Raw genomic sequence first — 13,016 nt, 5'->3', positions numbered from 1 at the left:
CCAATCTTCCTCTTTTTGCTTGAGGAAGATGGTCCCTGAGATAACATCTGTGCCCATCTTCCTATACTTTATATATGGGATGCTGCCACAGCATGGTTTGATGAACAGTGCATAGGTCTGCACCTGGGATCTGAACCAGCGAACCCTGGGCTGCCGAAGGAGAGCATGTGAACTTAACCACTATACCACTGAGCTGGCCCGAACATTAGCATTTTTATGAGCTGTTCCCTCCAGCCCACCCCCACTTTTCTCCTCTGGTTATACATAAATCCTCTTCCTGCCCCTTTGCAACTGTTCCCCACCCCCATCCCGGTGCACCCACATATGTGTGAAGGCACTGGGCCTAATAACTGCTGGGTGTCTGGCTCACACCTCTTTCTATTCATCTTTGGTGGTTGGCTGTGTGTACCCCACACGCTCTTGGAGCCAAGAAGTGTGTGTAGAAATGTGGGGTCTTGGGAGGGGGGTAGAATGATTCTCTGAAGAAACCCAAATCTTCCCAAGGAGGTAGATCAATGTAAATTGAAAACATATACTTTAATTTCATTGTTTCAATTCATATTAAAGGAAGGTGTAAGACTTTATTATTATTATTGTTATTATTTTTTGCTGAGGAAGATTAGCCCTGAGCTAACATCTGTGCCAATCTTCCTCCACTTTGTATGTGGGTCACTGCCACAGCATGGCTAATGAGTGGTGTAGGTCTATGCCCGGGATCCAAACCCAGGCTAACAAAGCGGAGTGAGCAGAACTTAACCACTATGCCGTGGGGCCGGCCCCTATTATTATTATTTTCAGTCAAAACAGATCACAACAACAACAAACAAACATATAGATACAGAGAACAGATTAGTGGTTACCAAAAGGGAAGAGGAATGTGGAGAGGTTGAAAGGGGTAAAGGGGCACATGTGTATGGTGACAGATAGAAACTTGACTTTTAATGGTGAACACAATATAGTCTATACAGAAGTCAAAATATACTGATGTACACCTGAAATTTAAATAATGTTATAAACCAATGTTACCTGAATTAAAAAAAAGTATACATAAATAAATAAGTGGATCGTGAGTTTTAAAAGTTTGCGAATCTTTGGTGAATAGAGTCAGAAGTGCCTCGCATTACCCACCCACTGCAATCACTTGTCTTTGTTTCAGGATAATAAGGCCAGCCGGGACGGAGGAGATCCAACTAGAGAGAAATGAAAATGGATTTCTGAAACTCTGCTACAGAATGACTGATGGGAAGGGTTTGGGGCTCAAAGCAAGGACAGTTTGATTTCTCAAGTCCCTTCTAGTTATCAGATTCTTAAAAACTAAGATTTTTAGGATTTAACGAACAAATGAGAAGGAATAGGAGATTTTAGTAGGTACCCACTTTATTCTGTTATCATCAGAGGAGCTCAGCCTCAGGAGAAGGAGACAAGAGACCTTAGTATATAAGCCTATGCCTGCTGCTTTGGCTGTGGATGCTTCTGGACAGTGCTTAGTGGAAATCCATGAAAGAATGGACTATTCTCAGTGCCTGTGTCGGGAAAAGATGTTATGGACCATACCTCTAGATTTTTTGACAGAGTCACTGCCCAGAAATTAGAGGGGAGTGGGCTAAATGCTAGCATTCCAGGATTCTAGTCCTTTGCAACTGACCGATCAAATGAACTTTGACATCTGGCTTGACCTCTCTGTTTCTTATTCTTCCTTTTCTGGTGAGGATTCAAGAAAACAATAATGGCTTCTATTGCCAAGCATTTTTTAAGGTAATTTAGACAAATTAAAAAGTAGTGGTAGTAGCAGAAATAGAAGAAGCAGTAAATATTATTCTCATTTTATAAGTTAGAAAACCGAGGCACAGATAGGTTAAGTACCTCGCCCCAGGGTGTCCAGATATTTGTGTTAGTGACTGAGTCAGCAATCACCCGAGGTGGTGTGACTCCAAGGTGAGTAACTGGTGTTGGTTGCTGGGAATTGGGGGTGGAAGTGGCTACAGAGGAAGCTGAAGACTGGTCTAGCCCTGTCCTGGAAGAGTCTTGGAGTGGTGCTGAGTCACAGTTCTATTTCCACCTCCGGAAATGACGCTGGTCTAGATCTGTAGTCTTCAAATGTTTTTGCTCCTGTGTCTTTCTAAAAAGAGTTTTGAAAAACCATGAACCCACGTGTACATTTTAAAGTTGACATCTAACATTTTTCATTGTATGCTTAAAGAGTTGTATGCATGGTAAAACACAATTATTGGTCTTTTGTAAATATTGATACAATATAACTATGAAATCACGCTTTTAATGAATCCAGAAGAATATAAATATCATAGTAATTTAATATTACCATCATCGATTTAGCTAATTCATGACTAAACTCTCTAAGTTGGAAATTTTACATTGTTTCTTTTTTTCTTTGAAATCATATTTCAATTCCACTTCCCTGTAATCTTGTGTTAATATAATTTAGTGATTGAAAGCATTTTATTGATCACTGTATTATACATACTTTTCTGCAACAAAAATTAGGGGCTGGCCCGGTGGCACAAGCAGTTAAGTGCGTACGCTCCCCTGCGGCCGCCCAGGGTTCGCCAGTTCAGATCCCTGGCACACACCGACACACCGCTTGTCAAGCCATGCTGTGGCGGCGTCTCATATAAAGTAGAGGAAGATGGGCATGGATGTTAGCCCAGGACCAGTCTTCCTCAGCAAAAAGAGGAGGATTGGCAGATGTTAGCTCAGGGCTGATCTTCCTCACAAAAAAAAAAGAAAAAAAAGAAAAAAAAATACATAAATTAAAATTCATTTAAAAAATATTTTCAAAAATATTTTCAGTGACAGGTTCTACTTGCATAAAAAATATTACTGTTATTAGTAGCATTCATCAAAACAACAGATATCACAAATGTATACAATTAGTAAGCATTATTTCACTTGTTAAAAAGTGAAATTTTGGGCCGGCCCCGTGTCTTAATGGTTAAGTGTGCGCACTCCACTGCTGGTGGCCCGGGTTCAGATCCCCGGGCGCGCACCGACGCACCGCTTCTCTGGCCATGCTGAGGCCGCGTCCCACATACAGCAACTAGAAGGATGTGCCACTATGACATACAGCTATCTACTGGGGCTTTGGGGGGAAAAAATAAATAAAAATTAAAAAAAAAAAGTGAAATTTTATTGGGAATTTGTCTCTTAAGGAAATGCAAAGAGTGGGGAGGTGGTGTTTATGGTTTCTTGATTAAAATAATTGTGGAATTGTCCCTTTGATGTCCCAGAGGTTTTTATACCCTAGAGCAATGAATCATTTGGCAGGATTAGAGAAGAGTGACAGGTAAATGTTTTTTTTTTTTTTTGGTAAAGTAGGAAGAGGGATGGGAAAAGAAAAGCAGGGCTGCAGATGCCCCCTGAGGCACATCAGTTTTAGGGAAGAACACGAATAGAAACTGAGGATCTGGAGATTTATTCCTTTGAAAGGATCCACGTCCCTGCACTCCCGCCTAGGGGAAGAAACTGGGTCATAGGATCAGTAACCAAGCAGTGTTCTTTGTTCCCTACTCCAGAGGATTTACACAACCTACAGCCCTTTCAAGGTCCTCCTGAGTCATTCTGGAGTCGCTGGGGGTGGCTTTCTTGTGCTCACAAACTGATTTTCTTAGCCCTTTTGTGGTTTCTGCCCATTTTGTTCCTCTTCTGTAGCTTGGCACAGCAAAGTTTCTAGCCCCTTCACTGCTGGAGGCAAGCAGACTGTGCCATATGAGGAAACCAAGCTTCAGACCCTCGGGACCCTTCCGGCTCAAACTCTCCAGAAGAAAAAGTGTCCCCATCCCTACCCAGTGTCATTCCCTGGGATAAGGGGGATTTAGCAGGGAAAGCAGCTCCTGCTGACAGTTCTCACAGGGATTTGTAAAGTAGGTCTTCCCATTTTGTCTCCTTTTTGGTTTAGGAGTGGTGGTAAATGCTCGAAGTGGGCTGAAGTACCAGGTACTGTGAGAGGGGCCCTGACCCCAGACCTCACTTTGTATTTCAGCGTTACCTCAATGTTCTTCACACCCCGACACTCAAAGGGCTCCTTCTCTTGGCCTTGCCTTGTGTCTCCTTGGTGAACTCACATTCACCCTTCAAATCTCAGTGCAATCCCTTCTTTCAGGGCTTCCTTTCCTCCGATGGCCTTGAAGGTGTTTTGCTATTCTCCATGCTCTTACTACAGTTTGGTACATTTGCTCTTACCTATCTGTTAGTCTTTGTCTCCAATTAAACTATGGGCTCCTGAGGGCTAGGATTAGGTTTATCAGAGACTAATCATCCCCAGCATCTAACATGGGGTGTGGACAGAGTAGGTGCTCAAAGGATGTTTTTGGAATTGAATATAGTGCCATTTGGAGAAATTTAGAGTGAAAAAAGATAAATAGAAGTGTCCTGCTGATTTTGGCCTTTGTCATAAATGGGGTTGGGGAGGGGATAACAAGTGTCCATTGGTACTTTGCTCCATCTAATTATCTTCTGGTTCAAAAACAGAAGTGAGTGGCTCTCCTTAAGTCAGTCTGAGTGTCTTTGGGTGCTCAACTCTCTTGAAGATAACCAGCTCCTTCCACTGGCTCTGTGACTCTAGAGGTTCTGAGGTTTGGAGGGGACTGAGGAGGGGACAGAGGCCTCTGGGCACAAGCTGTTGGACATAGCCCAGGTTATGAAGGTAGGATCTCTAATCTCCTGCCCAGGGATGAAGGAGGGGACTACTGTGATTCTCTTGCCAGTTGGGATGAAACAGTCAATGGAGAACCAGCCTATTATCTGAACTCAGCCCCCTTCAAACAATGCTCTGGTTGATACATTCTCTGCTCTTATTCCAAGGGGAGGGAACAGCAGTAGGCTGATCTATGAAATCTTCTGGCCTGGACTTAGAAGGATCTGGACTGACTGTTCTTGGAGAGTTCATCTTATGAGGATTTTATTGAAGCAAGCCCCTGACCCAGATCTATACAATCTATTGACTGCATTTGGTGTACAACAGTGCTACTCAAAATGTGGTCCAACACTGGCAGTATTAGAATATCTTGGGACTGTTAAGAATGCAAATTCTTGGGCCCCACTCCAGACCTACTAAATCAGAATTCCTGGGTGAGGCCCAGGGAGCTGTTTTTTAACAAGCACTTCAGGTGATTTTTGTGTATACTCAAGTTTGGAAAGTACTGCTATATTGGATATACATAAACATTCTCTCTCTATCTCTCTTACACACACACACAGAGCTGCTATATCGGATACCCACACACATTCTCGCTCCCTCCCTCTCTCTCTCACACACACACACACACACAGAGCTGCTATATTGGATACACACACACATTTTCTCTCTTTCTCTCTCACACACACACCCACAGCTGCTATACTGGATACACACACATTCTCCCTCTTTCTCTCTCTCTCACACATGCAAACACACCCACAGCTGCCATACTGGATACATACACACAAATACACACTTAGAGCTGATATATTGGACACACACACACTCACACACACACACACACACAGCTGCCTACAAGCTCCTGCAGCTGCTAATGCCACTTGGTTGTTTCCCTGTGGTTTCCCTCAGCAGGGCCCTGGGATTTGTTTTTCTCCACTGTGGACCTTGTTCATTTCCTGTTGCTTCCAAGAGGTTGGGAGAGGAAAGAGCGAGAGTGAAGGCAGGAGGGGGGGGGACGGGGTTAGCTAAGGCAGTGGAGCTTTCGAGATTGAAAAGGAAAATGCTTAGTGACAATGTTCCTTTGTGAAGAGTTAGCTTTATGTTGATGGAGCTGCAAGTCATTAGCAATCCGGGCACATGGCTGGAGTTGACCGGGTTGTTCTTCAGGGCCAGATCGCCCTCTGCTGCTGACTGATGAATAACACTCTGGGACTCTGGAACTGCCAAGAAAAAGAGGAAGAGTTCCTGGGGCTGGGGTGGGAGAGAGGACGTGACTAAGGCCAAGAGGTCACAAAGTCATCGCTTCAGGCAGTAGAAGATTCTTGTTGTGATCTTGTTTGCTGGAAAGGAAGAAGTAGCCTGTTCCGTGGGTGTTTCCAGGCCCCATCCAACAAACAATGAGGTTCTGCCAAGATCTCCACTGGCTCCCATGATTCCAAACTCCCAGCTTGATTTGGCTCTGCAGCCATTCTTTCCCCTTCTTGCTCACCCTTCCCTGACCTTAAAAAGAAGGGGTGTTTAAAATAGGAAGAGGCATAAAAAAAAAAAAAAAGATGGAATTTTTTGGTGTGAAGACATCTAGGGACAGTTAGACAAGGCTCAGACTTTTTCTTTAATTTCATTTTCTTAGAGTCTCTTTGTTTCTTTTGTCTCCATCAAAGCACTATGCCTTTCCATCTTTATTCTCTTGCCAGGCAGCTCTTATCCCACAGATGTGGAGTCAGTCCTTCTTTATTGCCTCTCTTTATTGCTGTTGGGAATTATGGTTCATGTGGGTCACCGGTGAAGAGAGCAAAGATTTGTTTCCAGAATAAAGGCTCAGGCACAGCAGTTACTACTGCCAACCACGGGGCAGTGGCCCATTTCCTCCTGGTTCTTGCTTTTGCCCCTTCCCAGCTCTGACTGGAGCTGGCCACAGGTGGGCCATCACCCCTGCACCCTGCACCCTTAGGACTTCTGCAGAGTGTAGGACTCCTGCTGGGGAGATACCCGCAGTGTCAAGTCTAGAAAATTACTTAAACTGCCCTAAAGGGGCTAGGATGGAGTGGAGGAAGGGAAGAAAAGGAGAGGATGGGAGATTGGAGAGATGAAGAGTGGGGGATGGAAATGGGAGTGTAGGTGGAAGGAGATAAGAGCAGCAGTCACATTTTTCCAAATGTTCTGGTATCATGAAACACTCTGGCCTCTCCCCAAAACATCCTCATTCATGTACAGAGTAGGTCTATCTATATGAACCAAAACAGATATCTTTTTTTTTTTTTTTAAAGATTTTATTTATTCATTTTTTTCCCCCCAAAGCCGCAGTAGATAGTTGTATGTCATAGGTTCACATCCTTCTAGTTGCTGTACGTGGGACTCGGCCTCGCGTTGGACGGAGAAGTGGTGCCTCGGGGCGCGCCCGGGATCCGAACCCGGGCCGCCAGCATCAGAGCGCGCGCACTTAACCGCTAAGCCACAGAGCCGGCCCAAAACAGATATCTTTAGATAAAAATGTGGTTGTTTCCTTGGTTTTTGGTCTACATGGAATCAAATATCTGGATCTTTAGATAACCACATTTGGATAATTTTATCGATATGACCCCAGATATATGCTGGTTATCTATTGGTATTAAAATCAAAGCACCTTATACACGGCCTTGTGGTTATGGTACTTGAAGGACAATTTCATCTCCAGTAAGTAATCTACATAGTTGTCTTCGTTGTGAGCAGGGCTGCATCTCTGGAGCAATTTTGTGCCTAGAGTTGGACTAGAACTTGAAATAGAAGGGGCATAATCGTAGGCCCTTTGGCTGGTGAAAGTGATATAGTCTCTGCAAACACAGGCAGGTAGGGGGTTAAGGAGAAGAATGGTTAATAGAGGGTGTGATTGTAACAATGTATGGTGATGGATGTTAACTAGATTTATTGTGATCATTTCACAATATATACAAATATCAAATCATTATGTTGTATACCTGAAACTAATATAATGTTATATGTTAATTATATCTCAATAAAAAAACAGAGGGTGTAAGTAGCTACATAATTTGCAGGGCTCAGTGCAAAATGAAAATACAAGGCCTCTTGTTCAAAATTAAGAATTTCAAGATGACAACAGCAGACCATTGTGTGAGGCCCTTGTAAGCATGGAGGCCTATCTGATTGCACAGGTCAAAGACCCTTGGAGCCAGCTCTGGTAGAGGGTCCACTAGGGAGGATGTGGACTAACAAATTCAAGGAGCAGTGATATGTCCCCTCCATTTAGGTTTCCCTCCATTTCAGTGTCATTCCTTCTGCAATCGTTAAGGCTTCAGTCAGGCTTTTTTCAACACCCACTTGCTGAACTTAGCTGTACTTTGGGGAGAGAAGCCTGTGTCCAGGTTTGGGAGACACACATTGGGGAGAGCAACAGCAGTATTAGGGAGGAGCCAGTCCCCAGATGGCATCAGGTGGCCTTGGAGCTGTGGAGCAGCAGCAAGGGTGGCAAACGTACTTGGGGAAGAAACCTGCAAATGCCAGGGTCATGTTGGCTTTCTTCTGGGATTCCTGCCACAACTGGACAAGAAAGAAAAGAGACTTCCAGAGAAGACAACTTAGAGTCATTGAAATGTGTATATTAAACAATATGACCTGATTCAGTAGTCTTGGGTGAATGAAGTCTTGGGACACTTTTGCTTGCATAATCAGGTATAACTGGCATAACATGCTTTGTAGCTTGGGGTATAAATATAGTCTCATCTTTTAATTATCCATTAATCACTTGAACCCCCAACTACAGAATGGCAGAAAGTCGAATATCTCCTTGGAGACCTTCCCATCACCCTTCTGAATTGTCTAGGGGTTTTGCGGGTCTGGCCAGGTCCTTGTTTGGGAGGAGAAATGGCCACAAGGAGTGGCTCAGAGAGTGGAGGAGACGATGCCTGAGTGTTCCCTGAGATGAGAAAGCAGCACCCCTCAAGTTCTACTTTATTTCCTTCCCCTCCTGGGCAGAATCAGTGCTGTATTGTGGGTGAATGAGGCAACTACATCCTTCCTGACTTTTTTCTCAGAATTGGGAAAACTTAATTAGCATTCAAAACCTCACTTTCATAGAGATTAGTCATTAAAATATCAAGACTTAGGCAACACACTGATGAAGTTTAATATGAAGGAAGATGGTAAATTTTAAATATATTTAAAATATGTATTTAAAATGTTTATTTATAAGTCTCAATAATTAAAATTGCCATTTAAAACAAGAATCGATTGTTGCTGTTTCTTCTTTCTAATGAAGGTGACAAAATGCATGTTGATAGGGAAATAAATCGCTGTCTTGGTCCCTGATCCTCCCAGCAGCTATTGGGGAAGGAGAAAGGAAAAGAGATTTCTAAGTGGCCCTAAGGGGTTGGCTCTGGGGAAAATGCTCACAGGTTAGCAGAGCACCATCACAGTCTAGTTCTGCAGAGGAGGTGTGGGGTTGAGTAGGGGGTGGAGAGGTCAGTTGTTTTGCTTAACAGAGTGAGGAGAATCAAGTTTCTGGGAGGTCAAAGGAAGGAGGGGCTGAAAATTGGATAAGCAAGAAGGCTTTGAGGAAGAAATGATGATCAAATTCAGTTTGCATTGTTTGTGTTTCTGTAATGTAAATCCTTTCCTCTCCCCAAATCTTCAGTAAAGTCTACCACACACACACAAACACCTTGGGCTAACAATTAATAAAATAACACATAATACTTGCTGTGTATCACATACTATTCTGAGTACATATACAGACATTTAATGTTCATAATAATCTTATGAAGTCAGTACTATTTTTTTTTCCCCCAAAGCCCCAGTAGATAGTTGTATGTCATAGTTGCACATCCTTCTAGTTGCTGTATGTGGGACTCGGCCTCAGCATGGCCGGAGCAGCGGTGTGTCAGTGCTCGCAGATCCCAACCTGGGCCGCCAGTAGTGGAGTGTGCGCACTTAACCCCTAAGCCACGGGGCTGGCCCTGAAGTCAGTACTGTTATTCCATTTCTATGGATGAAGAAACTGAGACACAGAGAAGGTAAGTAATTTGCATGAAGTCACTCATGGTTAATATATTTTGAAACGTCACTAGATATTAACATGCTATTACTTACGTAAATGCCAGTAATTCAAAAGGTTCAAAAAATTATACATCAAATACCTGACGAATAAATTTTAAGTCATCAACTTTAAAATTAATGGAGAGATATAACAAGGAGGAGCATGGGCCAGGATTGATTTTTATTTGTTTGTTTTTTATTTTTCCTTCCCAAACTAAAGAAGAACTGAGGCCAAAACTCTAGACACTGCAGACAGCACAAGGTAAAAAGGACTAGCATAGCAAGTGCAAAGACATGAAGAACAATGCTGAGAAGAAATTGGAGTCGGAGAGAGTAAGCAGATGGTAAATGAGCTTTTTAAAAAGTGCCTCCAAAAATCTCTGGGCCCAGAAAATTATATTCCGTTAATAGTAAAATAATTTGTTGATGGGATCATGGATCTACCAGCAATTTTCTACCTTTGAGCATAACGTTATACATATTTTAAATTTAAAAAATCCCTGAGAAGTTGTGGTAAAAATAAAAGCATGTCAGAAGGCTGGAAACATGAAAACATTATAAATTTCATAAATGAGAAAAGGGCGGATTTCAGAACCTCATACCAGGAAGTCGGATGCTGATCACAGGAAAAAATCCCAGAATAGTGTATTACATAGTTGTTTTGTGGACACTTCATAAAGAAAAATGTTGACACTTGGAATGAGTACGAGTTTTCTAGGAATATTTCATGTCAAATTGTCTATATTTTATTTTATGATAAAGTTACTAGATGTGTAAATTAGGAGGATGCAGTAGTTACATGCTATCTTGATTTTAGCAAGATGTTTAAAGAGTCCATTGGAAATAATTTCCATATCATTATGGAAATTGTGAAAAATGTGACAAGATTCTAATATGGTTTGCTGGGTTGTATGGGTTAAACAGCTCATGTCACTATAAACTGATGCAGGGCCTTTGATCCTGTCCTACTTGGTGTTTTTATCCAGGACTTAAGAAGGCATTTTTATTAAATTTGTAGATGACAAATTTAGGAGCAATATTTAATGAATTGGATAACAGAGTCAAGATTCAAAAAGATCTTGTTATTTTGGAATAATTACCCCAAAGCAATAAGAATATTATTGCATCCTGCAATTAAGTCTAGAAACAGATTAAACAGGTATAAGCTTTTGGATGAATGGTTCAAAAGAAAATCCTATGAAAACCCCTGGGTGGGGTGGGTCTTCATTATTTTTAGTGTAACTGTTAAAAACAAACAAATAAATAAAAAACAAAAGAACTCTTCCCTGAGTGGCCACATCTGGAGCTCTGTATATGGTTTGCTATTCTTCAGGAGGATCCTTAAAAAACTGGAGGATATTCAATGATGGTAATACTGTGCAAGAGGCTTTAGTATACATTTTCTCATTTAATTCTTGCAACAATTTTGTGTAATAGCTATTACTGTCCTCATTTCACAAAGAAACTGGGGCATAATAAGATTAAATATTTCCCCGAAATCATACAGCTATAATTAAGATTTGAACACAGATCTGGCCGACTTTCCCACCCAAATGCTTCACCATTATGTACCCTGCCTTTCAGAAGAATGACTGGGTCAGTATGGTCCTAGGTTAAACTGTGCCTTAACACAAATGGTTAAAGAGCCTGGGTTTGTGTCGTAGCTATTTTCAAATATTTTGAAAGTTTCATGTGGAAAATGTGGCTCCAGAGGGCATAATTAGGACCAAAAGGTAGATCAATATCTGCTCCACATAAGGAAAGACTTTATAATTATTAGAACTGTCCACAAAGGGAATGAGTTGCTTAGAAAAAAGTATTTTTGTGTGTGTGTGTGTGTCCACACTCCAGGTGCTGGTCTGTGGCAGTGACCAACGTTCCTGCCCTCAGGGAGTTTCTCGCCAGTGTTTCACAGTAGTCAAGATGTCTGGTGACTGACTCTGGATTCCTCCTAGAAGTGATGACATTTGAGTCAGGTCTACACTAGGTGGGAACTTGGACTGGTGAAATCTAAGTTTACAAGCAATTCAATGATTCCTATTTGAAATATTTGGATAATTTGATGTTTAAAATTTTATGCAAATGTTAGCTACACATACTAAAAAGAAATAGCTCACATGTTACCATTATCATTCTTTCCACATCCCCTCCTCAGTCACTCACAGCTGTTGCTGTTGCTGTTTTAACAGTTATTTAAATCAGACTGGTTTATATGTCTATACAGACTTGTACACAAACATTCAGAGCAATTTTATTTGTAGTAGACAAAAACCAGAAATGGCCCAAATGTCCATTGATATGATGGATAAACATATTGAGGAACATCCATACCGTGGAATATTAGTCAGCAATAAAAAGGAATGAAATATTGATTCACACAATAACATGATGGATCTTAAAACAATTATATTGTGTGGAAGAAGGCAGAGGAAAAAAGAGTATGTTTTGCTATTTCATTTATATAAAATTCTAGAATATGTAAACTAACCTATAGTAACCTAAAGTAGATCAGTGGTTGCCTGTGGACAGGGTTGGTGGGTAGGGGAGTGAGGGATGGATTACAAAGGAGCACTAGGAAACTCTGTGGAGTGATGGATAGGGCATTATCTTGATCATGGTTATGGTTTCACAGGTGTATACATGTATCAAAACTCACCAAGTTGTATACTTTAAATGCAGGCAGTTTATGATATGTCAGTTACACTTCAATAAAGCTGAAACAAACAAAAAAAATGTGTGAAAGGAAATACAGGAAACTACAAGCAGTAATTACCTCTAAAGTTAGGAGTAGGGAAAGGATGACTTAATTTCCCTTATTGTGCTGTTTGAATTTTTATGGAAAAAAAACAGTAAAAAGTAAAACAAAATGTTTTACAAATAAAACTATTCCCACAAGCAAAAAAAATTAGGCTTTTTGGGTTTTTATTGGTGAGGAAGATTCACCCTGAGCTGACATCTGTTGCCAATCTTCCTCTTTTTTTGCTTGAGGAAGATTAGCCCTGAGCTAACATCTGTGCCAGTCCTCCTCTGTTTTGTATGTGAGTCACTGCCTCAGCATGGCTGATGAGTGGTGTAGGTCCACGTCTGGGATCCAAACCTGTGAACCCAGGCCACTGAAGTGGAGCATGTTGAACTTAACCACTACGCCACAGGGCTGGCCCCAAAATTAGGGTGTTTTGAGTCCAGAAATTAATGGATTTGGAAAAACTTTTCAAAATGGTTGCATGTAGAACAAAAAAGGCTGCCATATGGAGGAATGTTCAGAGGTGGCCTAGTTCCTGAGAACTGCAAAGGCTGTGCTGAAGCACTCTCAAAGTTTTCCTCACGTTCCCCT

This window comes from Ceratotherium simum, chromosome 2 (genome assembly GCF_057802395.1).
Source record: "Ceratotherium simum simum isolate JZ-2026a chromosome 2, ASM5780239v1, whole genome shotgun sequence".
Classification (NCBI taxonomy): domain Eukaryota; kingdom Metazoa; phylum Chordata; class Mammalia; order Perissodactyla; family Rhinocerotidae; genus Ceratotherium; species Ceratotherium simum.
This window is presented reverse-complemented; position numbering follows the sequence as displayed.